The sequence below is a fragment of the Salvelinus alpinus genome, chromosome 6 (assembly GCF_045679555.1).
Source record: "Salvelinus alpinus chromosome 6, SLU_Salpinus.1, whole genome shotgun sequence".
NCBI classification, from domain to species: Eukaryota; Metazoa; Chordata; class Actinopteri; order Salmoniformes; family Salmonidae; genus Salvelinus; species Salvelinus alpinus.
Window position 1 is genome coordinate 17,866,476 of NC_092091.1, and position 25,866 is coordinate 17,892,341.

The following is a 25,866-nucleotide window of genomic DNA, read 5'->3' on the forward strand; positions in this document are numbered from 1 at the left end:
TCTCAAGTGCAAATACAGTTCCTTGCCGTGTTGGACGTGTGATCAAGAAGTGTCTGACTCTCGCGCTCCGCCGCACCTCCTATTTCATCATCACTTGAGATTTTCTCTCCTTCACTCTGCGCTTGCTATCTCCTCTCCTCTATCCTCGCTCCTCTTCTCTCTCCTCCTCTCCTCTCTCCTCCTCTCCTCTCTCCTCCTCTCTTCTCTCGCTCGCTCCCCTTCTCTCAGCTCCAGCTGCATGCAAGGGAGAGACTCAGGCTCTGTGGGGAAGAAAAAAGAAAAAGAAAAGAAGTCTGCTGCTATTCCTGCAGTCAGGGCCTCCCCACAGCCCGCCCTTCCACAGAGGGACATTTTTTACTACTAGCTGGATTTTAACCCTCTGCCTCCAACTATCTGCACAGTGGCTCGGCAAAAACCTGGCAACAAGATGCTTTTTTGGGGCCTTTTCATAGTTTTGCGTGCCGATTTTTGCGGCAGTTTGTATCATGTTGTTATATCTCCTATATGGTGTTATTTTTTTATCTGCATTGTTACCCAGAGTTGTGTATTTTTATGTGAAAGAGTTTCTGTTGGCGTTTCTTTTAAATATCATCTTATTTTTGTCGTTGTTTCGTCGTTTTTGTCTCCCGCCACGTGATGGGCCTTCTTCCTCCTGGAGATGTGTGCGTATGGGCGCCATTCCATTTCTGCTGGGTTAAGCCCTCTTCTTCACACTCTTCCTCCTAGTGACTGTCTGTGGGTGACAAGCAGGAGAATGTGTTCAGTCTCTGAGCGTGTTGCACATCTGCGTGTTAAAGACATGCTCTTTGTGAGCGCCAGAAACTCTCTCACCTAAAAGTACTGCACCTTCCTCTTCTTCCTTGCTTTCACTGTGTCTTTCCCTCTCGCACCCTCTCTTTCCCTCCCTTGTTCTCTCTCTCCCTCTCTTTTGAATGATATGTTGGGCTGGAGCTCTTTCTGGGACAGGTGCCTCCCCCCAAAAAATGACAGAATAATGCTGATTATTTTTTTATATTTTTTTTCAGCGAAAACATAAGAAGTGACCGTGATTTTGTGGCACCGATGCATGATTGAGTTAAGTATTATAACTGATTTCAGGGGCTGAGACAGCTTGGGAAATGGAGGTTTGAATACTTACTGTAACTGCACTTAGTCTGGTAACGAACACATTCGAGTTGGGAAGACAGAGGGAGGGAAGAAGGGAGGGAAGGGAGGGAGGGAGGGAGTGGGGTTCCTTTTTCAGACTGCTGAATTATTCATGTGGGCAGCCAAGGCTGTGATTGGACTGGTTGTGCTATTTGCATGCATCAGACATGCTGTTTGTCTGTTTGCTAACATTCCTCATTCAAAGACTTGTTAACTAGCAGACGGCTTAGCTGGAGCCTTCCAGACAGCCTCATGGCCTCCTTTTGTTGCAGGCACGCCAGGCCTGGGCCCAGCCCATGGCGGCCAGGCGTGGTAGCAGCGGCCGTGGGTCTTTGCTGGGCTACGAGAGGGACTGCCTGGAGAGTCACTGGGCCTGCCTGCCTAGCTACCAGAGCTGCCAGGGACACAGAGGATGATGGCTTTCTGTTCTCCTCAACAGATACTGTATGTGGATCCTGCAGGAAAAAAAGAGAAGAAGAGAGAACCTGCTTAGAATTTCACCTCCGGATTCGGAATGTTTCGGAATCGCCTCTACTGTGGAATATCTGTAGGTAATACCTGTTTCTCTATGTGTGAGTGTGTGAGTCTATTCATTGTGTACATGTGTTGAATTCCCTTTAGTATAATTTATGTTTATTACTCTTTGTAGCCTTTGTACAAAATAATGGACTTCATACGCACTGTAGTTTTTATCTATTTCTTTTTGATTTTGATGCACATGGTCAATTAAAAAACGCAATCGGAAGCCATTGCATATAGTCGTGTATTGCACAAAGGTACTACTTTATGTTTGTTATGAAATTGTTTAATTCATGGCAAATTACTACATATATATATATTACTACTCAAACTCAAAAAGTATAATACTGTGACTTCCACTAAAAATCTAGAAAAATCTGGGGTTTTCTTAAAACCAGAGGGATCCTTTAATGGTGCGTTGATTACTGCCAAGTTAATCTGATTTCGTGGTAATCATTGGGTCTGTGGAAGGCCACGTTTGTGGAGATGTTTAGTGTGAGTGATGCGGTTTTGGGTTAGGTGACAATGTGTGTGGAGTGATACATTGTGGTACCCAATTTGGTCAAAAATCTATGTAAATTCAGTTTGGTGTTGGAATTATGAGTTATTCTAATTTTGCCATATTTACAGGCTCATTTGTTGTTCATCGAAGACTTGATTTAAACTGATACAATGGATTTCTTCTACAAGGTTATTTTGAGCAACAGGAGAAGGCACGTGTGCCTTTCTCATATCCCTTATTCTTCTCTGCACAGCAGCATACATACCTACAAAATACATACATTTTCAATACACAATCGCAATTATAAACAAATAGTAACAAGTCACATCCCTGCAATGCACAGACATTTCCCTTGGATAAATGATAATCTCTTTACAGATCTTAAGCTAATATTGAAGCAAATAAGTCAATCTGACTGACAATTATTTCCTTCTAATTTAGAATTTCACACTTATTCAGTGTGTCGGGATCTACTCATTATAATATGGTTGCTGTCATTTTGTGATACATTTAGCAGCGCTGAAATAAATGAGAAGGTAATTATCTAGCGATAATATTAATTCATACTACATATTAGATGTTGTTGGCACAAAATGTAATTTTAGCAGATTACACTCAGTACCCTTAAATTGTAAGTAATTATCATATCATTATAATAACTGCAATATTTCACTTAATTGTCTCATGGACAATCAAACTGAGTATACACGCTTTTTCCTCAATGATGTGAAATGCCTATCTGTGAGGTTATGAGCAGTATTTCATGGTTTTCATGAAGAACAGGAATCAGGCTACATTAGACTTTGAACTTGCACTATTGTGTAGTGAATTTGTTGATTGATAAAAAACATAGGCCTTATTACCTCCTATCCACATTCTCAAATGATGAGCGGGAGGCCTGTACTGACAGGCTTCTATAGTAGTTTGCATTCAATCCATTACATATATGGAACTTTACGGTCATGAAGGTAGGGCTGATTTATCCACGGATATCCTGTATGTGCCCACTTGCTAACCCCCGATAGTGCATGAATTTGGCTGGCAGTTGAGTGAGCCACCCCGCCCCTGAGGCCTTTTTTGGCGGGGATTGCAGTCTTCCAGGGGTAGCTAACTCTGTTGCATGTGGAGGGGCAGATGGTTTGCAGTATTTTCTCTCACTCTCTCTCTCTCTCTTTCTCATTCTCTCTCTCTCTTTGTAACACTATACCTGCCCAATAATAGATCCCGGACAGCCCTTCCTTCACGTATGGGCATTGTAGTCTAGTATACTGTATGGTAGGTACACACAGATACAAAGAAGATTTGAGCGTACTCAGCACACAACTGTGCGCATGTACTGTACACACACACACACACACACACACACACACACACACACACACACACACACACACACACACACACACACACACACACACACACACACACACACACACACACACACACACACACACACACACACACACAGGCCGGTAGAACGTGTAAAGCTGCACCGAAAATGTGAAAATGATTATTTCCTGTCAATTTCTAATAATTAACCATTGAATAAATGTTGCTAACTTGATAGTTAACTATCTTGCCTTATTACATGACTGTGTGTGTATCTGTGAACTGTATGTAAGCAGACAACATACTTATTGTGTTGCAAAAAGAATGCCCCCGGCAAGTCTGTGTATTTGTACTTGAGCATTTGTACTTGAACTTGCATTTTCACTGGGATGTAGTGATGCTGGTCCTACAGATGCCATAGCATTTCAACATCATATCTGTATTTGCAGGGAAACCAAACTGAGGAGTAGTTTGTTATAGTGCTGTCCCACTGGGCACAGACGTCATTTCAACGTCTAGTTTTGGTTTGCATTTGGTTGGGTTGTTAAGTAATGTGAATTCAATGTGAAATCAACAAAACATGTCACCATATCATTGGATTTAAGTTAAAAGTTGGGTAAATTTTCTTTTGGGAAATTCCCTTACGTTGATGACTTTTTTTTCAAATCCAATCAGTTTTCCACGTTGATTCAAAGTCATCAAAAAAATGTTGTGGGGTTGAAATGACATGACAAACAATGTTGATTCAACCAGGTTTTGCCCAGTGGGGTGTGGCTTGTAACAGATAGTGAAATCAAGTGATTGGATTATATATGAAATACTTTATTCAAAGGCCCCTACTTTGATGTTTGATTTTGATTATTTTCATAGCTACACAGAATAGGTCTACTGTGTTATATTTTCATTACAAAGAGATATTTTGACAAAACGTAATAGAAATCGATTACTGTTAATGCAAAGTGCTTTGATAGTATACTAACAAGTAGCCAGTTCCTTCTTTTTTTAAAAGACGAGTTGCATCTCATATACTGTCCTGTAAAGTACATCTTTTTAAGAAAACTGAACAAAATTTGAATCACTAGCTACCAGGACGCTGTCCCGTGTTGTGTACAGTCATTCAAATACATAAACAATACAAGGCAAATAGGCACATCCAATGCAGCAGTGACGGTATGCTGCTAGAATGTAAAGTGCTGCTCTTTGTACGGTGATGCTAAACGTAATAACTGAAAAACTATACGGACAATTCCAGTAGACATTTGATCCTCGTTGAAAATAGAAATTGTGTCCCTCCCCCTCTCGGGTTAATTATTTTGTAGAATGACTGTGAGAAGGTCATTTCTGTTGACTTTTTAAAAGAAGATTACTCCAAAATATAATGAAAATCGAATTATGCCGACACCATCAATCTATAATCCCCCCCAAAACAATATTTTAGGGATAACTCTTTTACCATAGTCTTTCCATGGCACCGTACTACAGGATATTATCAGGCAGTGTGCTATTAGAAATAAGTACGTTTTTTTCTGGATCAAACATTTTCTACATTTATAGAATTCCATGGGGCTGAGAGAAAAAAAGCGACATTTTAAAACACATTTTTCAGCAATTCTACACATTTTTCCATGGCTAAATCTGTGTTATTATGCAGAAACATTATAACAAAATCAATTGTGACCCCAAGCATGTGCCCTGCGTACCCGGTTGGTAATGCCGCCATGCCAAAAGTACTCCTAAATTCAATGTTTTCTTTTATTGGTTTAATCATTTTTATTTTTTATTTTGACGATTTCGAGTTCTCAAAATTATATTATTGAAAAATATATAAGTAAATTATATTTTCTACAAACTTTCTGTCTGGTTTTAGTTATTTCAGTTCACACTGAAGGTGTTTTTTTCCATCCCGCAAAAAAATGTTTTGGGTGTGGGGTCAACAATTTGTTGGTGCACCACAGCTAAATGAAAACAGGTGTGATCCCCTAAAACGTGCAGTATATTCTTATCCCCTTTTGTTAATATATTGTGTTTTATTTTGATACATTTGGAGAAATAATATAGATCAAGGCTTTTCGCAGAATTGTAGGATAGAAATTAGGTGTGTAGGTGTGTGTGTGTGTGTGTGTGTGTGTGTGTGTGTGTGTGTGTGTGTGTGTGTGTGTGTGTGTGTGTGTGTGTGTGTGTGTGTGTGTGTGTGTGTGTGTGTGTGTGTGTGTGTGTGTGTGTGTGTGTGTGTGTGTGTGTGTGTGTGTGTGAGAGAGAGACTCATTACATGGTCATTACATGGTCATTACAGTAATATATATATATATATATTTGATAACTATAGTCTATGTTAGCTTTGTTCTTCTCTATTGGATCAGCTCATATTTTTCATTACAAAAATCATTTGGACTGAGATTCACTTCTGAGTAGTTAGAACGAGTGTGATCAATCCAATTCACCTGTACTAGAAAAATATCATTTTCAACTGTTAATAATAGGGATGCACCGCTATGACATTTTTGGCCGATACCGATATCCGATGTTTAACATTTTTGCGGCCTTTTAAGCATTCTAGTACAGTTAAATAGTTAACACACACACATGGACACAGCGGTCTAAGGCACTGCATCTCAGTGCAAGAGGCATCACTACAGTCCCTGGTTCGAATCCAGGCTGTATCACATCTGGCCGTGATTGGGAGTCCCATAGGGCGGTGCACAGTTGGCTCAGCGTCGTCCGGGTTTGGCTGGGGTAGGCCGTCATTGTAAATAATCATTTTTTTCTTAACTGACTTGCCTAGTTAAATAAAGGTTACACACACACACACACACACACACACACACACACACACACACACACACACACACACACACACACACACACACACACACACACACACACACACACACACACACACACACACACTGACCAAAAAGTTATTTTGTTGGCATTTATGTATGTCCCCATTACCAGTAAAACATAATCAAACCTATTTCTTTCACTTACTTGCTGTGCTGTTTTATTGTTCATTTGTTCAGTCATTTCATTCTCAACCTGGATTTCTCATACTATAGAAAGCTGTTTGGGTCTTTGCGTGTCAAATAATACTATTTGACGTGTCACATAATACTATTTGACGTGTCAAATAAGCTTGTTGACCAATCAGGACCTGAATATGACTGCACGTCACATAATAATTGAACACGTTTATACATTTTTCGTAGTTATTACACATTGATTACACTATCACTAGTTGTCTCGCGCACCTACAGTGTTGGTCATAAAAAAAGCTAATAATCTGTTTCAGTAGCTATAGTTAGCTAGCTAACTATCTAGCTAAGTGTCATCATCTAAAATAACCCTCATTTATGATACTGTTCTTATTTGATTAACGGTGGGCGGACCCATCTATGTGAAGCTAGCCACAATAAAGATTAGCCACAATAGTGGACTTTGCGGTTTGTCTTCAAAATAAAAGTATGTCATGCAAATGATACAAATGAATACAAATAGTAGAATTATGCCATAATTGAATAGATCATGCTAAACGAGATTGGAATGTTGTTATATAAAATCAACAAAAGACAATAATTTGTTAATTTGACCAAAACCTGTTGAAATCACACTGGAAGTATTATACTTTAGAATTGCATTGGGGGCATACTTATTTCACTGTACAGCCTTACCTATGGATTGTGGATCAATGACATGGGGTATCAGTCTCCTCAGTGACACCCAGAGAACATCAGCGTTGTAGCTCTTATTGCCGGGACTCTGAAACAACTGTGAATTGAGCCATATTTATTGTCAACCTATGTGTATTGAACACTATTCCAGAGGAAAAACAATACTGTGTGAATGTTTTGGAGTCTGATAACTCTGAGGAGGATGTTGGGAAAAAAATATCTTAGGTATGAGTAGACTGATACCCCATTTCATTGATCCCCAATCCTTAGGTAAAGCTGTACAGTGCAATATGAATGTCAAGACACACAATAGGCTGACTGGGGAGGTGATTTCACATGGTCACAGTCCTGCGATTAGAGCTACAACGCTAATATTTGCGTAAACACTTCACAGTTGTGTTCTGTGGGCATCACCGAGTACACTGATACCCCATTTCATTGCTTCACATTCCAACCTTGTTTAACATTATCTAGTCTAAATATTCCACCAATTCCACCAATATTCCACCAATTGTAACCTTCTGCATTACTTTCAAAGAGGTACCTTTATTTTGTTGGCAAACTGCAAATTCCACTATTGCGCCTGATCCTTATTGTGTCTAGCTTCACAACACATAATCCGGTCCGGTCGAGCGTCACTAGCCAGATGAAGCTAGCTGGCTGCTTATAATGTTAGCTTTGGGAAACAGGGTTAAGTAGCTGACAAGCTATTTATTTTCATGAACTGAAGTTCAATTTCAATAGGCGAACAACAAGTGGCTACCTAGCTAATACTTACTCACAAGGATTCCTAAATCATTGCTAAGAATAATGAAAATGACTGCAGTTTCTACTGGTCTTTGTTTTTTGAAGCTGGTTGTATTGGTGCTAGCTAGGTACCAAGCTAAAGCTAGCTTCCCCAGAACTTGTGGTCAAACAAATAATGCTTTATTACCACCGCGGTATTGTAAACACATCGTTCGTGGCCGGTGTTTGCTTGTTTGCAGACTTTTTTTGTACAGGTTTGACAGTGCTACTGATAGTAGTGGTGGCGCTTGGCTTGCACGTGCAAATTCAGAAAACACAACATTCTATAATAGAACTGTGTTATTTGACGTGTCAAATAACACTATTTGACACGTTAAATAAGCTTTTAATTTGACACGTCAAATAACACAGTTCTATTATAGAATGTCGTCATATAGTGTTATTTTTATTTATTTTATTTCACCATTATTTAACCAGGTAGGCTAGTTGAGAACAAGTTCCCCTTTGCAACTGCGACCTGGCCAAGATAAAGCAAAGCAGTTCGACACATACAACAACACAGAGTTACACATGGAATAAACAAACATACAATCAATAATACAGTAGAAAAATCTATATACAGCATGTGCAAATGAGGTAGGATAAGAGAGGTAAGGCAATACATAGGCCATGGTGGCAAAGTAGTTACAATATAGCAATTAAACACTGGAATGGTAGAATGTGCAGAAGATGAATGTGCAAATAGAGATACTGGGGTGCAAAGGAGCGAGATAAATAAATAAATACAGTATGGGGATGAGGTAGTTGGATGGGCTATTTACAGATGAGCTATGTAAAGGTGCAGTGATCTGTGAGCTGCTCTGACAGATGGTTCTTAAAGCTAGTGAGGGAGGTAAGAGTCTCCAGCTTTAGTGATTTTTGCAGTTTGCAGTTATTTGACGTGTATCTTTTTTGACACACGCAATGACCCAAACGGCGTTCCATAGTATGTCATGAAGCTAATAGCAGTGACGCTATTACTGTGTAACTCAGCGGGCAACATGTATACCGGTGCTCAAACAGTCGGCAACAGCCAACATCACCCACGACAGAGAACGGTTGATTGTCAATGGCAGTGAATTCCATTATCTTGACGTTAATGGATTACGCCTTTGAGTTGTCTCGCAGAAATTCTTACTTTTTCAAATGACTGATCGACTTGTTGACTGCTCGATCCACACAGTAGGCATTGTGGGCTAGTTTAGGAATGCTGTGTTGCACGTGTAGCACAACTTTTTACGTGGCGTCATTACGTCATGTACCTACGTTATATAGGTATGCACATCAACTTTGACATCAGTTTTGCACATTGGTTTTAAACTAGACATCGGGCCGATACCGATGTTGGCATCTTTAGCTAATATCGGCCAATTCTGATATGTTCACCGATATAGTACATCCCTAGTAAATAATTCACAGTCATCACAATTCTGCTTGTCTATCATTAGTCAAATATGTATATATCTCTGTTTAAGTTAATATGGGTCTTTAGTAGTAACTCAGGGTTTGGAAATATAGACTACTTTATATTGGCGCCCACATTTCAGCTAATGCTATTTAATTGTTGCCAATAGTTTGTAATTCTTACTGAATTTAGTTGTCACAATAAAACCATTCATTCTCAGTTGATTAAATAGATTTTGGTGGAAGAAGGAGATTAGCATCTTGTTTGGCATCGCAAGCCTAGTGCAATGTGTACATTGTTACTTAGTGTAAAGAATAGGCCTACTGTACAATTCGGATTCATAATTCCTACGACACTGGAAATCATAATTCATTTCAACACATAACTTTTTGCTTATTGAGAAATATGTGTTAATCTGAAAAGTATGTTTGTCCTGAGCAAATTGGATTGATGCTCAATGGCTGGAAAAAAGTTGAAATAAATGTAACCCTGTGCTGACAGGCCTACATTTTGTCCACAGTAGCTAGGTTTCAGCATATGATGTGTATTTTTACCCAAATGGTCTTTTGTGGCTCTGAGTCTGTGGTTTGACTCATGTGACACATTGTTCAATGTATTCTTACCAATGGTACTCATTCTGAAAGTGAAGCATCCACCAGCACAACATAACCATAAACCACCAGTACTTTGCTTAATTTGTTAAATGGAGAAATTGGTATTTAGAATAATTTGATTTCTGTTCATTACAGAGGTTGTAGTATTAGTGATTTCCATCCAATATGTTTCATTCCAGCTGTTAAGCACAGATCTGAGGATGGTGGCCATCATTGAACCAAAATGCTCACCACAAATTCAATTTCTGCAATAACGAAGCTAGAAATGATTTGACTGGTTCAACTAGTATTAGTTGAAGATCAACTTGGTTTTAGACGTGGGGGGACATCCATTATTTATTTTTATCCAGTCAGATAAACACTTCAAACAGCCTACCCGACCACGAGGGGGCGTCTGACGGGTGCTAAAGCACACCGTTGCCTAGTTTTGTAACACATTTCAATGATAAAACTGGGGGGACAAAAATGCAATTTCAGAATGTGGGGGGGACATGCACCCCTGCTCCTTTTGACATTTAGTGCACTGTATCATTTTTTAAATGTTTTATTTAATCTGATCAGCAGACCAGTAAGCCTAAATGCAGTCCAGTGTTTAGTGTCATTTTCAATCTAGGAGTTACGAATATAAAACAATGTAGCTTTAAAATTGGCCACGCTGGGTAGAGCTTTATTTAGGTTTTGGCTAGCTGTTGGTGTTACAAATGTCCATTGCAGCCATGTGCCTATTTCCTCAGCTAGATATGAGTACAGTATTTGATATATATTTTTTTGCTTTATTTAACTATGCAAGTCAGTTAAGAACAAATTCTTATTTACAATGACAGCCTAGGAACAGTGGATTAACTGCCTTGTTCAGGGGCAGAACGATAGATTTTTACCTTGTCAGCTCAGGGATTCGATCTAGTGACCTTTCGGTTACTGGCCCAATGCTCTAACCGCTAGGCTACCTGCCGCCCCTGCCTATGAGTGTAGATATGAGTACAGTATTTGTAAGTCGCTCTGGATAAGAGCGTCTGCTAAATGACTTAAATGTAAATGTAAATGTATTTGATATGAGTATAGATATGAGTACAGTATGATGTACAATATCTTACTTTACAGGTTTTGTGACGATACTTAGGCCTAGATAAGTAGACTATATTTTTTGAAGAGTTAACCCTGTGCTGTATGTAGGCCTATATCCCCATACACATAGGAATATGATGAGCTTGCAGTTCCACCTAGCCAGATTCTATGTAACTGACAGATTGCATAAGTTAACACTGTGGTTCGTTGATCATCAGCTGAAACAAGTCACTACTAGTTAGAAGAATCTAAATGGACTCAGATTTTCAACTCTTACTGTTATGACATTTAGTTGATAGGAGGAACAACCATGGTTCTTAGACCAGTATCGTACTGACCAGTGAGTCACCAGGGACGACCAGTATTTAGCTATTAAATACACAGAATCCAGCGGTCAACAATGTTCCTAAATGTATGTTCTTTGTTTGTTTGTTTTCAGTACCATTTATGTTTTATTAATCTGGCAATTGTAGAGTTCAAGTATATCCTGCCATGTGAATGAATTGGCTGGGCTGCCGGCTCAGTTATATATTGTGTAGACTAGCTTACCAGGCTTACAGCACTGAGGGTGAAGGAGACTATAGACTAAAGAGTGGGTAACAGTGACCACCACCGGTCCTCTAGTCTCAGTATTAAGCAGGATTCTATACAATACACTGGGGCCGGAGAAGGCCGGAGCAGAGCAGAGACTGTGACGGTTTCCCCTCAGACCCCCTACCTCTCCCCTCCTTTCTCCTCACACATGGAAGCCATTAGCCCATTACGTCGCTCAACACTGAGGATTGGGGGCCATTTCATTCTCTCTGCGTTTATCGGGATGTCAGCTGGGACGTCACATGCAATTTCTCCATGAAACCACACGAGCTCCGCAGAGACGCTGAACACAGTAATAATGACATGATGTTGGACTGGGGGAGAGTTTGGGGATGATGTAGATATTCCTCCCCAACACTATAAGTCCCCCGTGTAGGCCTTTTTGTCTTAACTTTGACCTGCACGCGATCAGTTTACCTCAGCAGACCTAATGAGCAAGGTCAAATGAGCGAATCAAATCACCAGCAAAATAAACTTGTGTGTACTTAGTTTCTTGCAGTTGGGCTAGTTTCAGATAGTAGATAGTCATGTTTTAGAGAGTTTGTAATCGGTAGTATACCACGTCCAAAGGCCCCTATCGTATGCATCGTTTGGATGGATACTTGTTTTATGTACCTGCCAGGCTGAGCGATATTCCAGATAGCATTCGGGCTGAGAGTCTCTCCTAGCTTTTCTTCCAGCACTCATATATTCCCTCCCTTTTTTGGCCTCAGTCATCACCATGGCAATTTTGTCACAGAAAAATTGCAGACTCTGCAGAAGTGTAAAGTTAGAAGTAGGCTACTGGAGCAGAGTGTATTTCATCTACTCCAGTCCCTCCTCTTCTCACCACCATTTTCTCAAATGAAGCAGCGCTAGTAGAATAGTGAATTGAGTGAGTGTATTTACTAAGATCAAAATATCTGTAAATGTAATGTCTTGATTACATTTCTAGTACATCCTTGTAAATTATTGGATGGTGATATTGACATTTATGTAATTTATTGCAAAAATAGTTCATATTTGTATAGTAAAAGTTATTGTGAAAATGCATGTAGTCATAGAACAAGTGAATAGCCTCTCACACTGTCTAGGCAAAGAAAACCAATATGGACTAATGTTCTTCCTTGCAGTTTGAAGAATACAATTAAAGTAGTTTGGCATTATTTGTGAAGCCTTTATAGCTCAAATGGTTGTGTATTACTGTGCCATCCTACAGTGTGTCTTGGTTCACCCACACAGCACACATACACTGAGTACACAAAACATTAGACTGACCAGGTGAGTCCAGGTGAACGCTATGATCTCTTATTTATGTCACTTGTTAAATCCACTTCAATCAGTGTATAGATGAAGGGGAGGAGACAGTTTAAAGTAGGATTTTTAAGCCTTGAGACAATTGAGACATGGATTGTGTGTGGGCCGTTCAGAGGGTGAATGTGGGCCATTCAGTGTCCCCTGTCCTCCCCTGTCCTCTGCAGTCGGCACCTACTTCTTCAAGCCCTTCGACAGCCACATGATATTTAGCAGCATTGATTGTACTAAGTTGTTTTTGGTATCTTTGTTTGGTTATCAATCTACTACACTAAGCATATACAGTATAGCCTTGTTGATTTGATGATGTTTAAATGTTTAAGTTAAAATGGTGCTGGAATAATGGAGGCGGTGCTGCTATTGTCTTTGTGCTGACTTGCGGTAACTCCATGGTTCCAAATTAGTAAACTGTTTCAAATTAGTCAACTTTAGTAAACTGTCGAACATTAAGTTCCACTGCCTCTGCTCCACCCATGTTTCTCCGTGGTCACAGGAGTTGGGTTACTCACATCAGGGCCATAAACATGCACTGGCGTAGAACCAGTTCACTCTACTGTAATTACAAACGTTAAAAACAATATATTAAAGACCGCTGGCTGCCTCGACAAGGCTACGTACTCCAACTGCAAGTAGTGCCCTTGTATAGAATGATCACCCTTCAGCAGCACGGCTAAGTGGAGGCTGGCAATTGGTGCTCCTCTCCTCCGTTCCAGTAGGGACAGCTGATGCTACCACAGGGTTCCTCTTCTCCTCCTAGCTTTGTGGAGAGTAGACTATGAAGTTGAAGTAACCAGCCCCATCCTCCAACCTCTCCCCTTTTCACTGCCATACACTCGCTCTCACATGGGAGATCCATAGGCACACACACACACACACACACACACACACACACACACACACACACACACACACACACACACACACACACACACACACACACACACACACACACACACACACACACACACACACACACACACACTTACACTCATATGCAGCGAGTCGGTGACATAACACAATACCAGGCTGTGGACATGCTGGGTCCATACTATGCCTTTTAGAACAACTATATTAGCTGTTAGCTTTTCCCATAGGAAAACATGTCACAATTAGCCGCCTTGCTACCACGAGTGACGCGTGCACACTTATAATAGCGCGTCAACCAATGACTGAAGTAGACGGTAGCAGCGCACCAGCCAATCAAATATCTTAATATAGGTCAATATGCGCTATAGCGAGAGATAGAAAATCATCCATATTCAAAGTTTAGCTGTTCCACAAGGTCTTGTGGGAGTAAGGCTGGCTAATTGTGGCATGTTTATCTATGGGGAATGCTAACAGCTCCTATAGTTGGTCTGAAATGTTTAAGCACAGGGTTAACTCAGACTTTGTTAGTATGGATCCATTGAGGCCGGTGTGGTGGTGTGGGGGTTGGTGTTAGTCTTGGGGTTGTTGTCAGCATTAGTATTGGTATTAGTGGTGTTCCTGGGATTTGTGTTTGTGTTGGTGTTCGTGAGGATGCAGGTTATTGTGTTGGTGTTGACTGGTCATGCGGCACAGAAAGTTGCTGTGTATTCAGTGTTCAGCAGAGTGAGCAGAGAGGGTGTGGTGTGGTACTTGCTTCACTAATGAATTTCCTTAGCCAGGCGAGACCATGGGGAGACTGTGGGGCGAGCTTATTAGTCAACATACTACAGAGACTGGAGGCCCTGGAACCAGACTGATCTCTCTCTCTCTCTCTCTCTCTCTCTCTCTCTCTCTCTCTCTCTCTCTCTCTCTCTCTCTCTCTCTCTCTCTCTCTCTCTCTGTCTCTGTCTCTAGGCTGCATGACTTAGGCCTCGGCCGATGGCACAGGACTTTTAGCCAAGCAGAGAACCCCATGGTCAGACAGATGGCCCTAGCAGTAAGTAACATATTGTAAGCTATTTTATATTATATCATATTGAATAGATTTGGATTTGTTTAGTATTTATGACTGCCCCCATCTTAATTTGAAACAGCAATTAGCAAGTGCAGGTGATTGAAACACACACACAAACACACCGTACCTAATCTTTAGAATCCATTGGGGCAAACGAAGTTCGGCCTCATAGTCGACCACCACTATCTCTCTGCTGTGCCTGGAGCCATTACAAAATGGCCTCCGCTCTCTGCCTCCAGCTCCTTGTAGCTCTCCCATCCATTTAGTGTGCTACTGTCAAAGTTGTCAGATAGCAAGATGAGAGGAGAGGGAGAGAGAGGGAGAGTTCAAGTGAAGGGATAGGTGAGGCTAGGCTAGGCTAGAAAGGACATAGAAAAGAGGAGGGCACTAGTCCAGAGTTTCTTTTTTTTAGGGGGGGTGGGTATTTCTTATTGGAGGTTTAATTGCTGACTGACTGACTGAGTGCATACAAACAAGCAGTGCCTATGGAGCCTTCCCAGCTCCTCTTCTCGAAGAGCTGACCTTGGGCAGACGCCATAAATTGTTATTTTCTAGTGGCCCAAAATGTGCTACAGCCTGCAGTTGCCCCAGCCCACTCTGTACCCCGCCCTGACTACCCCAGCAATCCTGTGCCTGGCCCGGAAACACAACCTTCCTGTCATGCTTTCAGTGCAGAAGAATAGGAGCAGGGGCCGCTCTAGCTCTCTCCAACATCCCTAACTGTTTCCCCTACTCCGAGCTACAGCCCCAGCCCATGCCTATGCCCTAGTTGTAGTTGCAGGCCCCAGCCCTAGCTCCAACCTCAGCCCCAGTTCCAGCCCTATGCCCCATGCCCCATCCTCAGCCAAGCCCCAAATCCCAGCTCCAAACCTGACCCCAACCTCACCCCCAGTACAAGCCCTATGCCCCATCCTCAGCCAAGCCCCAAATCCCAGCTCCAAACCTGACCCCAACCTCACCCCCAGTACAAGCCCCATGTACTGCCTACAGCTCTAGAAGTCAGCACATGCCAGGCATTCGATTACACATGCATGGGATGTATAGATCCCATGTTGCTTAGGCCTAAGACCACGGCTATAGGGAACCACACCCCCCCTTATCTGATCTCTCTAGCAATGTGGGAAACAGCTTCAAAGACCCATGGGGGCAATACTTACGAACATTAGAAAAAGTTTAAGTTCAAGGTTAAGTTTAAGCATCAGCCAATTTAAATCGTTGACGTAGTTGCACGTCATTAGCTGTTCCCGTTACATAAGCTTGCACATTTAGCCCTAGGCTAACCTCAGCAAGTGTCCGTATCAAACCAATTAAAATCGTCAACGTAGTTGGACGTGGTCCAACAGCACTTTCTGATAATCAAAGCAACTACATCACATTTGACTGACTGGTCAAATAGCTCTTTGTGTAGAGTGCCTAGCTCCACGTAATTGTCCAGATTGTGGCAAGGGTTTGAATCTCACATTAGTTTTTTCCCCCTTTGAAATCTAGAATTACATGCATTGTGTTAGTGTGTTGAAAATGGACACCCTACCGCCAACAGCTTGAAAATGAAGATTAAGAATGAATTTAATAAGGAGCTACCTCGTTCTTCACTTTTGCATGGCCAAATAATCATATCGCATAGGCTATATGACATGGACATGCACACCTAAATGTAGGCCTATAACCTTTTATATGCATTTGTTTAATGATCGACTCTGTCACACACGTGTTATTTGGTTCGAAGACAAGCATTAAATCGAATCAAATCATCAAATCAAATGTTATTGGTCACCTACATATGGTTAGCAGATGTTAATGCAAGTGTAGCGAAATGCTTGTGCTTCTAGTTCCGACAGTGTAGTAATATCTAACAAGTAATCTAACAATTCCCCAACAACTACCTAATACACACAAATCTAAAGGGATGGAATAAGAATATGTACATATAAATATATGGATGAGCGATGGCCGAGCGGCATTGGCAAGATGCAATAGATGGTATAAGATACAGTATATACATATGAGATGAGTAATGTAAGATATGTAAATATTATTAAAGTGGCATTGTTTAAAGTGACTAATGAGTCTCTATGTAGGCAGCAGCCTCTCTGAGTTAGTGATTGCTGTTTAGCAGTCTGATGGGCTTGAGATAGAAGCTGTTTTACAGTCTCTCGGTCCCCGCTTTGATGCACCTGTACTGATCTCGCCTTCTGGATGGTAGCGGGGTGAACAGGCAGTGGCTCAGGTGGTTATTGTCCTTGATGATCTTTTTGGCCTTTCTGTGACATTGGGTGCTGTAGGTGTCCTGCACGGCAGGTAGTTTGCCCCCGGTGATGCGTTGTGCAGACCTCACTACCCTCTGGAGAGCCTTGCGGTTGAGGGCAGTGCAGTTGCCGTACCAGGCGGTGATACAGCCCGACAGGATGCTCTCAATTGTGCATCTGTAAAAGTTTGTCAGGATTTTAGGTGACAAGACAAATTTCTTCAGCCTCCTGAGGTTGAAGAGGCGCTGTTGCGCTTTCTTCACCACACTGTCTGTGTGGGTGGACCATTTCAGTTTGTCTGTGATGTGTACGCCGAGAAACTTAAAACTTTCCACCTTCTCCACTCTGCTGTTTCCTGAAGTCCACGATCGTCTCCTTTGTTTTGATGACGTTGTTGTCCATTTCATGAGGAGCTTCTTGTCGGAGCATCTTGCAGCCCGACACATAGGCTACTGACACTGCTACATAAATAATCAACGCTACTATAGTATAGGCTATATACATAGACGTGTAGCCCTACACTAAACTTGTATATGCATTAAAAGTAATGAACAGTGTTTTCCTTAATATTAACAAAAATGTTTAAAGCGAGGGGTCTCGAACCCACAGTTATGTCATATTTGCAAAAACGTAACGTTAGCAGTGCTGCATTCGTAACCAAGTGGAAAGTGGGAATTTACCCCAAACGAATGGAAAAAATCCACTTGAACAGCCCTACAACTGGTGATTCCTTGTGGGAAACTTGTTTATCATCCTGAGCTTTTATGGTTTACGCAGCTTGTTGGTCATTAGCAAATTGGCATTTCTCAACGAGTTCAAAGCACGTGAATGCATCCAACTGGTATTTACGACTTCACAACTGGTGCATTTCTGCCTCCCACTTGGTTACAAATTAAGCATAATTATCCTAGTCCATGGTGCTTGCCTACGGAGCTGTGAGGGGAACGGCACCTCCGTACCTTCAGGCTCTGATCAGGCCCTACACCCAAACAAGGGCACTGCGTTCATCCACCTCTGGCCTGCTCGCCTCCCTACCTCTGAGGAAGTACAGTTCCCGCTCAGCCCAGTCAAAACTGTTCGCTGCTCTGGCACCCCAATGGTGGAACAAACTCCCTCACGACGCCAGGTCAGCGGAGTCAATCACCACCTTCCGGAGACACCTGAAACCCCACCTCTTTAAGGAATACCTAGGATAGGATAAAGTAATCCTTCTAACCCCCCCCCCCCTTAAAAGAGTTAGATGCACTATTGTAAAGTGGTTGTTCCACTGGATATCATAAGGTGAATGCACCAATTTGTAAGTCGCTCTGGATAAGAGCGTCTGCTAAATGACTTAAATGTAATGTAAATGTAGTCAAAGATGCGACGATCATGCAATATTGGCACTCTACACTTGAGACAGACCAAGTGAAGAGGAACAAAAGTAAACCTTGAATTTGGAGGTTTAAATGTACCTCTCTGGTGGTGATATTGACCTATTTTAAGAAATACCATTGGTGTGTCAAGAAAAAGTGGGCAGTTTGTTACAGGAAATAATCACGGCCACCGTGATTTCTCTAATGTTCGCAAGTATTCATCTATGCTAAGACAACTGTGCATCGTTCCTTCACTAGCAATGTTAGCAAATTCAGATGGTGCTCTCTTTTTAGCAATGTGGGAATCTATAGCCTATAGGCTACTGCCCGCATAGACTAGAGCCACATAGACTAGAGCCACATAGACTAGAGCCACATAGACTAGAGCCACATAGACTGAAGCCACATAGACTAGAGCCACATAGACTAGAGCCACATAGACTAGAGCCACATAGACTAGAGCCACATAGACTAGAGCCACATAGACTAGAGCCACATAGACTAGACAGAAGCCTGTGTTCGGCTGTTGAACACCCTTCAGACACACTCTCTTTGGGGACAGACAGTCTCACCCCCGTACTGTAGCTCAATTCTTTAGTCTGTTCTCGCTCTCTTTACTCTCCTTCCTCTAATCTGCCCATGGGCTCCAGTATGACACAGAATGGCCTCCATATTGTGTTTGTGGAATTAATTATAAATATCGCATTAACCATGCCTTATCTGTGTATCATCTATCCAGAGACATAAGCACCCATTTCCCCATGCATCCATACCCAGACCAGACCTTATGGAAATGATACTGTGAAGCTGCCTTGCCTCTGGTGGGCCCGTGTCTTTATGGTTACACAGAGCAGATGGCCACGCAACATGGTCACATATCTCACGCTAACACTCACTGGCACTGCCACATGCACACACACACACGCACATACAGCCATGCACGCACACACACACACACACACACACACACACACACACACACACACACACACACACACACACACACACACACACACACACACACACACACACACACACACACACACACACACACACACACACACACACACACACACACAGGGCTGAAGAAAAATCAAGTTGGACTCAAGAGGTTTTTATTTTATCTCTGATATGCATTAGTCTGCTTTATCAATGCATTTTATGGTTGTCATGTATGACTAATTATACAGCTAGCTGGTATTGATAGCAATGGTTTACATGGCAGACCTTATCCTGGCAAAAGCTTGAACTGTACAATAGTTAACTGTAGCTAACTCTGTGGTAGCTAACTGTCGGCTATAGCTAACCATAGCTAATTGTATAGATAACTGTACAGTAGCTAACTGTAGCTAACTATATGGTAGCTAACTGTCGGCTATATCTAACCATAGCTAATTGTATAGCTAACGGTACAGTACAGTAGATAACTGCACAGTAGTAGCTAACTGTCCTAGCTGCTAGCCTGTTCGTCAAGGTTACTGTATGTACTGTAGTACACCTCCTGTTTGTCCACTCTGCCAGCCAGTGGTCCAGTAATGTTCAGAGCCAGGGAGAGAGAGCAGAGGAGAGGTATTTGTAAGTCGCTCTGGATAAGAGCGTCTGCTAAATGACTTAAATGTAAATGTAAATGTATGTGTCCCACCCTCTATTAATAGACCTACGACAGATGCAGCTTTGTGTCGGCAGGGCACTCTGCAGCAGGCGCTAGCCTCGTCAGATGGCCAGGGGCTGGGGCACCGTCAAACTGAAGGAGGCAGCCGGCAGGCAGAGGGGTGGACGTTTCAGATCTGTTGACTTGTCTTAATGGACAAGAGGCCCTCTGGGTCACCAGGAAGATGCATGGGTAATAGGGTTAGGGTGTTAGCATGGTGGCTTATGGGTAGTAGTGGGACTGTGACCTTTACTGAGTGCATGTTTATGTGCATGCTTGTGTGCGTGCGTGTGATGAGAAGCAGCTGGAGGGTAAAGCTCCCTTCTCTGGGTGATCCCAGCTGCATGCCCTGTCACTGCAATGACTGAGGCCATTGTTCTTCTACAAAGATGAGGCTAGTGCTAGATCAGCTACCTGGGGCTAGATCAGCTACCTGGGGCTAGATCAGCTAACTGGTGCGAGATCAGCTAACTGGGGCTAGATCAGCTACCTGGGGATAGATCAGCTACCTGGGGCTAGATCAGCTAATTGGTGCGAGATCAGCTAACTGGGGCTAGATCAGCTACCTGGGGATAGATCAGCTACCTGGGGCTAGATCAGCTAATTGGTGCGAGATCAGCTAACTGGGGATAGATCAGCTAACTGGGCCTAGATCAGCTACCTGGGGATAGATCAGCTACCTGGGGCTAGATCAGCTAATTGGTGCGAGATCAGCTAACTGGGGCTAGATCAGCTAACTGGTGCGAGATCAGCTAACTGGGGCTAGATCAGCTACCTGGGGATAGATCAGCTAACTGGGGCTAGATCAGCTACCTGGTGCTAGATCACCTAATTGGTGCGAGATCAGCTAACTGGTGTGAGATCAGCTAACTGGGCGAGATCAGCTAACTGGGGCTAGATCAGCTAACTGGGGCTAGATCAGCTACCTGGGGCTAGATCAGCTAACTGGGGCGAGATCAGCTACCTGGGGCTAGATCAGCTAACTGGGGCTAGATCAGCTAACTGGTGCTAGATCAGCTACCTGGGGCTAGATCAGCTACCTGGGGCTAGATCAGCTAACTGGGGCGAGATCAGCTAACTAGTGCTAGATCAGCTACCTGGGGCTAGATCAGCTAACTAGTGCTAGATCAGCTACCTGGGGCTAGATCAGCTAACTGGGGCTAGATCAGCTACCTGGGGCTAGATCAGCTAACTGGTGTGAGATCAGCTAACTGGGGCTAGATCAGCTAACTGGGGCTAGATCAGCTAACTGGGGCTAGATCAGCTAACTGGGGCTAGATCAGCTACCTGGGGCTAGATCAGCTACCTGGGGATAGATCAGCTAACTGGGGCTAGATCAGCTAACTGGGGCTAGATCAGCTAACTGGTGCTAGATCAGCTAACTGGGGCTAGATCAGCTAACTGGTGCTAGATCAGCTAACTTTGGTTAATCCTACTTCCATACAGGCCATATTAACTCTGGCTCTGGGTGTGAGGGTTAAGGATTTGCTGGATCGCTGGATCGCACTTATGTGATTTTTCTATCATATCGTCAACATGTACAGACAGACACACATTTACAGCACAACCAGGACGCCACACAAGGCCCATATCAGCACCAGAGGTTATAGGGAGGTCAGCCTGTCTGACTTTGACCAGAATCCCCACCCCCCGCCCAGCCATGTGTAACTGGACCTGGCCTGGCAACCCCCTCCCTGTTCTCTGCTCTCCTCTCTCTGGGCTGGTATAAATAGATGTCCATGCCTGCTCCCTCCCTTAACCCAGGGGGCCAAGAAGCCATTCTTCCCTTTTTAAACACTCTGACGTGTCTGTCTGGATGCCTCCTGTCTGCACCTGGTTACCTCTCTGGACTACACACACACACACACACCAATAGCCTCTGCCTGTAGACAGACAGCTAATGGAGGAGGCAGGTCTGTGAGCCTCTGCCTGTAGACAGACAGCTAATGGAGGAGGCAGGTCTGTGAGCCTCTGCCTGTAGACAGACAGCTAATGGAGGAGGCAGGTCTGTGAGCCTCTGCCTGTAGACAGACAGCTAATGGAGGAGGCAGGTCTGTGAGCCTCTGCCTGTAGACAGACAGCTAATGGAGGAGGCAGGTCTGTGAGCCTCTGCCAGTAGACAGACAGCTAATGGAGGAGGCAGGTCTGTGAGCCTCTGCCAGTAGACAGACAGCTAATGGAGGAGGCAGGTCTGTGAGCCTCTGCCTGTAGACAGACAGCTAATGGAGGAGGCAGGTCTGTGAGCCTCTGCCTGTAGACAGACAGCTAATGGAGGAGGCAGGTCTGTGAGCCTCTGCCTGTAGACCAGTGGTTCTTAACCTTGTTGGAGGTACTGAACCCCACCAGTTTCATATGCGCATTCACCGAACCCTTCTTAATTGGAAAAATAAAATATGATTTTTTCAAATTCAAAACATAGGTATATATTTTACTGGTGCACAAAATGAACCGTTCATCAACATCAACACTGTGTGTTCAAAGAACAAAATCATCAAAACATGATTTTCACACAAAAACAAAAACATAATAATGAATATTTACTGCAAATCAGTGTGACTTCTGCTGTTGCCTTTCAGAGACCAGTTCAGAAATGCACGGCTTCACCTTGGCAAGTGCCACTCTCATGTCATTTTCGCAACAAAGTCTGTTCCTTTTCTTCGTTTTTATGTCCAGCATCCTCGAAAAGGATTGCTCGCAAAGATATGTTGTAACAAACGGTATGAAAATCTCCAGAGCTTTCTTAGCAATAACAGGGTACGTTACCATTTGTTGACACCAAAACGTTGAAAGCGTTGTTGTTCTGAAGAGTTGCTGTTGAACCTGGCTCTGCTGAATTTCAATGATTTCATCGAGGTATTCATCATTGACATCTGTTGTCTCAACACTAAACGTGAACGGCTGTCTCACCCATGCTGGATATGACTCTCTTGTAGGGAAGTATCCGTCGAGAGACTTTGCAAGCTCATCTAAGTGCGTGGCAATTGCTTGCTTCAGTTCCGCGGGTACAGAAATGTCTCCGATTCCAGATACATCTTCGATCTTACTTACACAGTCGTCCAGCAGGGGAAAGTTTGCGAAGTTATCGTTCTCTGTTCGTCGTTTCCATAACGGTAGCTTTTTTTGCAATTCCTTTACCATCACAACATGGATCAAACTCAACAGCCATCTGCCATATTAGAAGATAGTGTCAAGTCAGAAAGCTAAGGTCAAGTGTATTCACCTTGTGAACCCAGAACTCTCCTTTACAGTAAAGTGAATGTGTGTGTGTGTGTGTGTGTGTGTGTGTGTGTGTGTGTGTGTGTGTGTGTGTGTGTGTGTGTGTGTGTGTGTGTGTGTGTGTGTGTGTGTGTGTGTGTGTGTGTGTGTGTGTGTGTGCCTGCGTAAGTTTGTGAGTGTATGCGTGTGCGTCCGTGCGTGCGTGCGTATGTACCTAGAAGCCAAGCCTCCAGTGATCCACATCCCAGAACAGTAAGCAAGGCTATGTTTAATAATGCAGGCGAAATACTCCTCACTACTGAGCAGACACAATGATCCTCTCAAGACATACTGTGCTGTACTACTGTAGTACTGTACTACTGTGCTACTGTACTATACTACTGTGCTTTGTACTGTACTGCTGTACTAACGTACTGTACTGCTGTACTACTGTACTACTGTACTGTACTACTGTACTATTGTGCTGTACTGCTGTACTACTGTACTGTACCACTGTCCTACTGTACTCATGTACTACTATACTGCTGTACTACTGTACTGCTGTACTGTACTGCTGTACTGTACTACTGAATTGCTGTACTACTGTACTACTTTACTGTACTACTGCATTGCTGTACTACTGTACTGCTATACCGTACTACTGTACATCGGTACTACTGTACTGTAGTACTGTACTGTACTACTGTACTGCTGTACTACTGTACTATACTACAGTACAACTGTACTACTGTACAGTACTACTGGACTGATGTACTACTGTACAACTGTACTACTGTATTACTTTAATGTACTACTGTACTGCACTACTGTACTGTACTACTGTACAACTGTACTACTGGACTGCTGTACTACTGTTCTACTGTACAACTGTAGTACTGTATTGTACAACTGTACTACTGTACTGTACTACTGTAGTCTCCTGCTCCTATCAGACATAGGGGATATAGCAACGCATCCAACAGGATTATATGACCGAACAGCAGGCATTGTGACAGTGAGTGAGAGAATGTGTGTTCGTCCTTGGGTGCTTACTCATGCATTAACACACAAATTGCATTTTATTTTCATTTCACCAGGCAATTGATTGAAAACACACTCATTTACTGTACGTCAATGACCTTTTTCTTGCATTTTGTTGCTAGAAGGCAAAGCTCAAGTTGATGTTTTGCCTACAACTAACTGATTTTTCCTGTTGGGTCCTTTCAGACAGAGCTACCTGACAAGCTGCTGTGAGCATGATGGAGGGAGGAGGAAGAAGGAGGAGGGGGGAGGAGGAAGAAGGAGGAGGAGGCAGTAGGCCAGTGTATTCCTCTCTCTCTTTCTGCGCATTAGGGAGCAGGTGAGAAACATTAACAGCAGCAGCTGCACTGCTCTGCACATGTGGTTGAGGGCTTGAGCTAGTCCACCCCACTGTCTGTCTGTCCACCAGTGGAAACTCACTCCTCTCTGGGAAATGCCTAGTGTACACCAGTTACCAGGAATACATTTAGTAAAGGTTTCCTGGACACACATTAAGCCCAGTCCTGTACTAAATAGCTCTTTAAATGGAGATTCTCTATTAAATATGCTTTTTACTTCTGGAAAACTGTCCCCTTGACACTTCAGACAATCCCAGTATCTCTGTGTCAGACTGGTTAGAGGTGAATGAATCTGTGATTATGTGCTTATGTTTAATTCTTTCTAAACAAAAGAAAGAAAGAAAGTTCCACACTCTGCTCCCAACAATTTAACGAGGAAACATAACCAACGGTGCAGCACGCAGAGTTACAACATTAATGCTTGAACCAGGTTGCTTTTCACTATGTTTCAATTCTAACCATTTTTCTGTGTTTACTGAGGTGTTGTTGAAGCTGTCTTCCTGACTTAGCTGACTGGGAACATGGTACTGGAGGACCAGAGTAGACTGACGGGTCTATCACTGTCCTTTGGGGTGAGGTAGTAGGTTGTATAGTTTTAGGGTCCTACCCTTCCTGTCAGATAACTATACAACTTACTGTCTTTCCTGAGGTGGCTGTAATATCATCCATCATCTCTGCAGAGCTCTCGTCACTTGGACCTCGATAGGAATATGTATTATGTACTAATTCAGGTTGATAACATGTTTGTAATGTCATGTATATTGTATCTATGCATCATTTGGTTCTGTTTTGGCTCTTTGTATACTATATGTATTATTTTGCCATGAAAGTGCTCTGCCTCTCGGATGTTCGCACGGGGTGAGGTAGTAGGTTGTGTGGTTTCAGGGTAGTGATTTTGCCCCGTCAGGAGATAACTATACAACTTACTGCCTTCCCTGAAGGGCAGCAAGACTACACCAGACAACAGCAGAGGCCGCCGTTGGCACCACATGATAATCTAGCATTGAAAATAGGTATCTATTTAGGTATCTAGGTATAAAATAGTTATCTATCTGTTAATCAGCTCCAGAGGACACAGGAGCATTTCAGGTAAAGTCTACTGACAATCTATGATTACCATGTAGCTAACATGTTATTGGATAACTTTGAAATTGTATGTATTCAAATGAGTAATAAAAAGTATTATTTTATAAATGTC

General features: G+C 42.8%; 1 long non-coding RNA gene across 2 annotated transcripts; it reads left to right on the top strand.

The window, feature by feature from the left end:
• Positions 1 to 1,240: 1,240 nt before the first annotated feature.
• Positions 1,241 to 25,866, top strand: LOC139578275 (uncharacterized). Of its 2 annotated transcripts, XR_011675520.1 has the most exons (3): positions 1,241 to 1,693; positions 14,743 to 14,824; positions 24,517 to 25,866. It is a non-coding gene; the product is annotated as an uncharacterized lncRNA (long non-coding RNA). The 2 variants fall into 2 exon arrangements; XR_011675519.1 differs by having other exon boundaries at positions 14,743 to 25,866.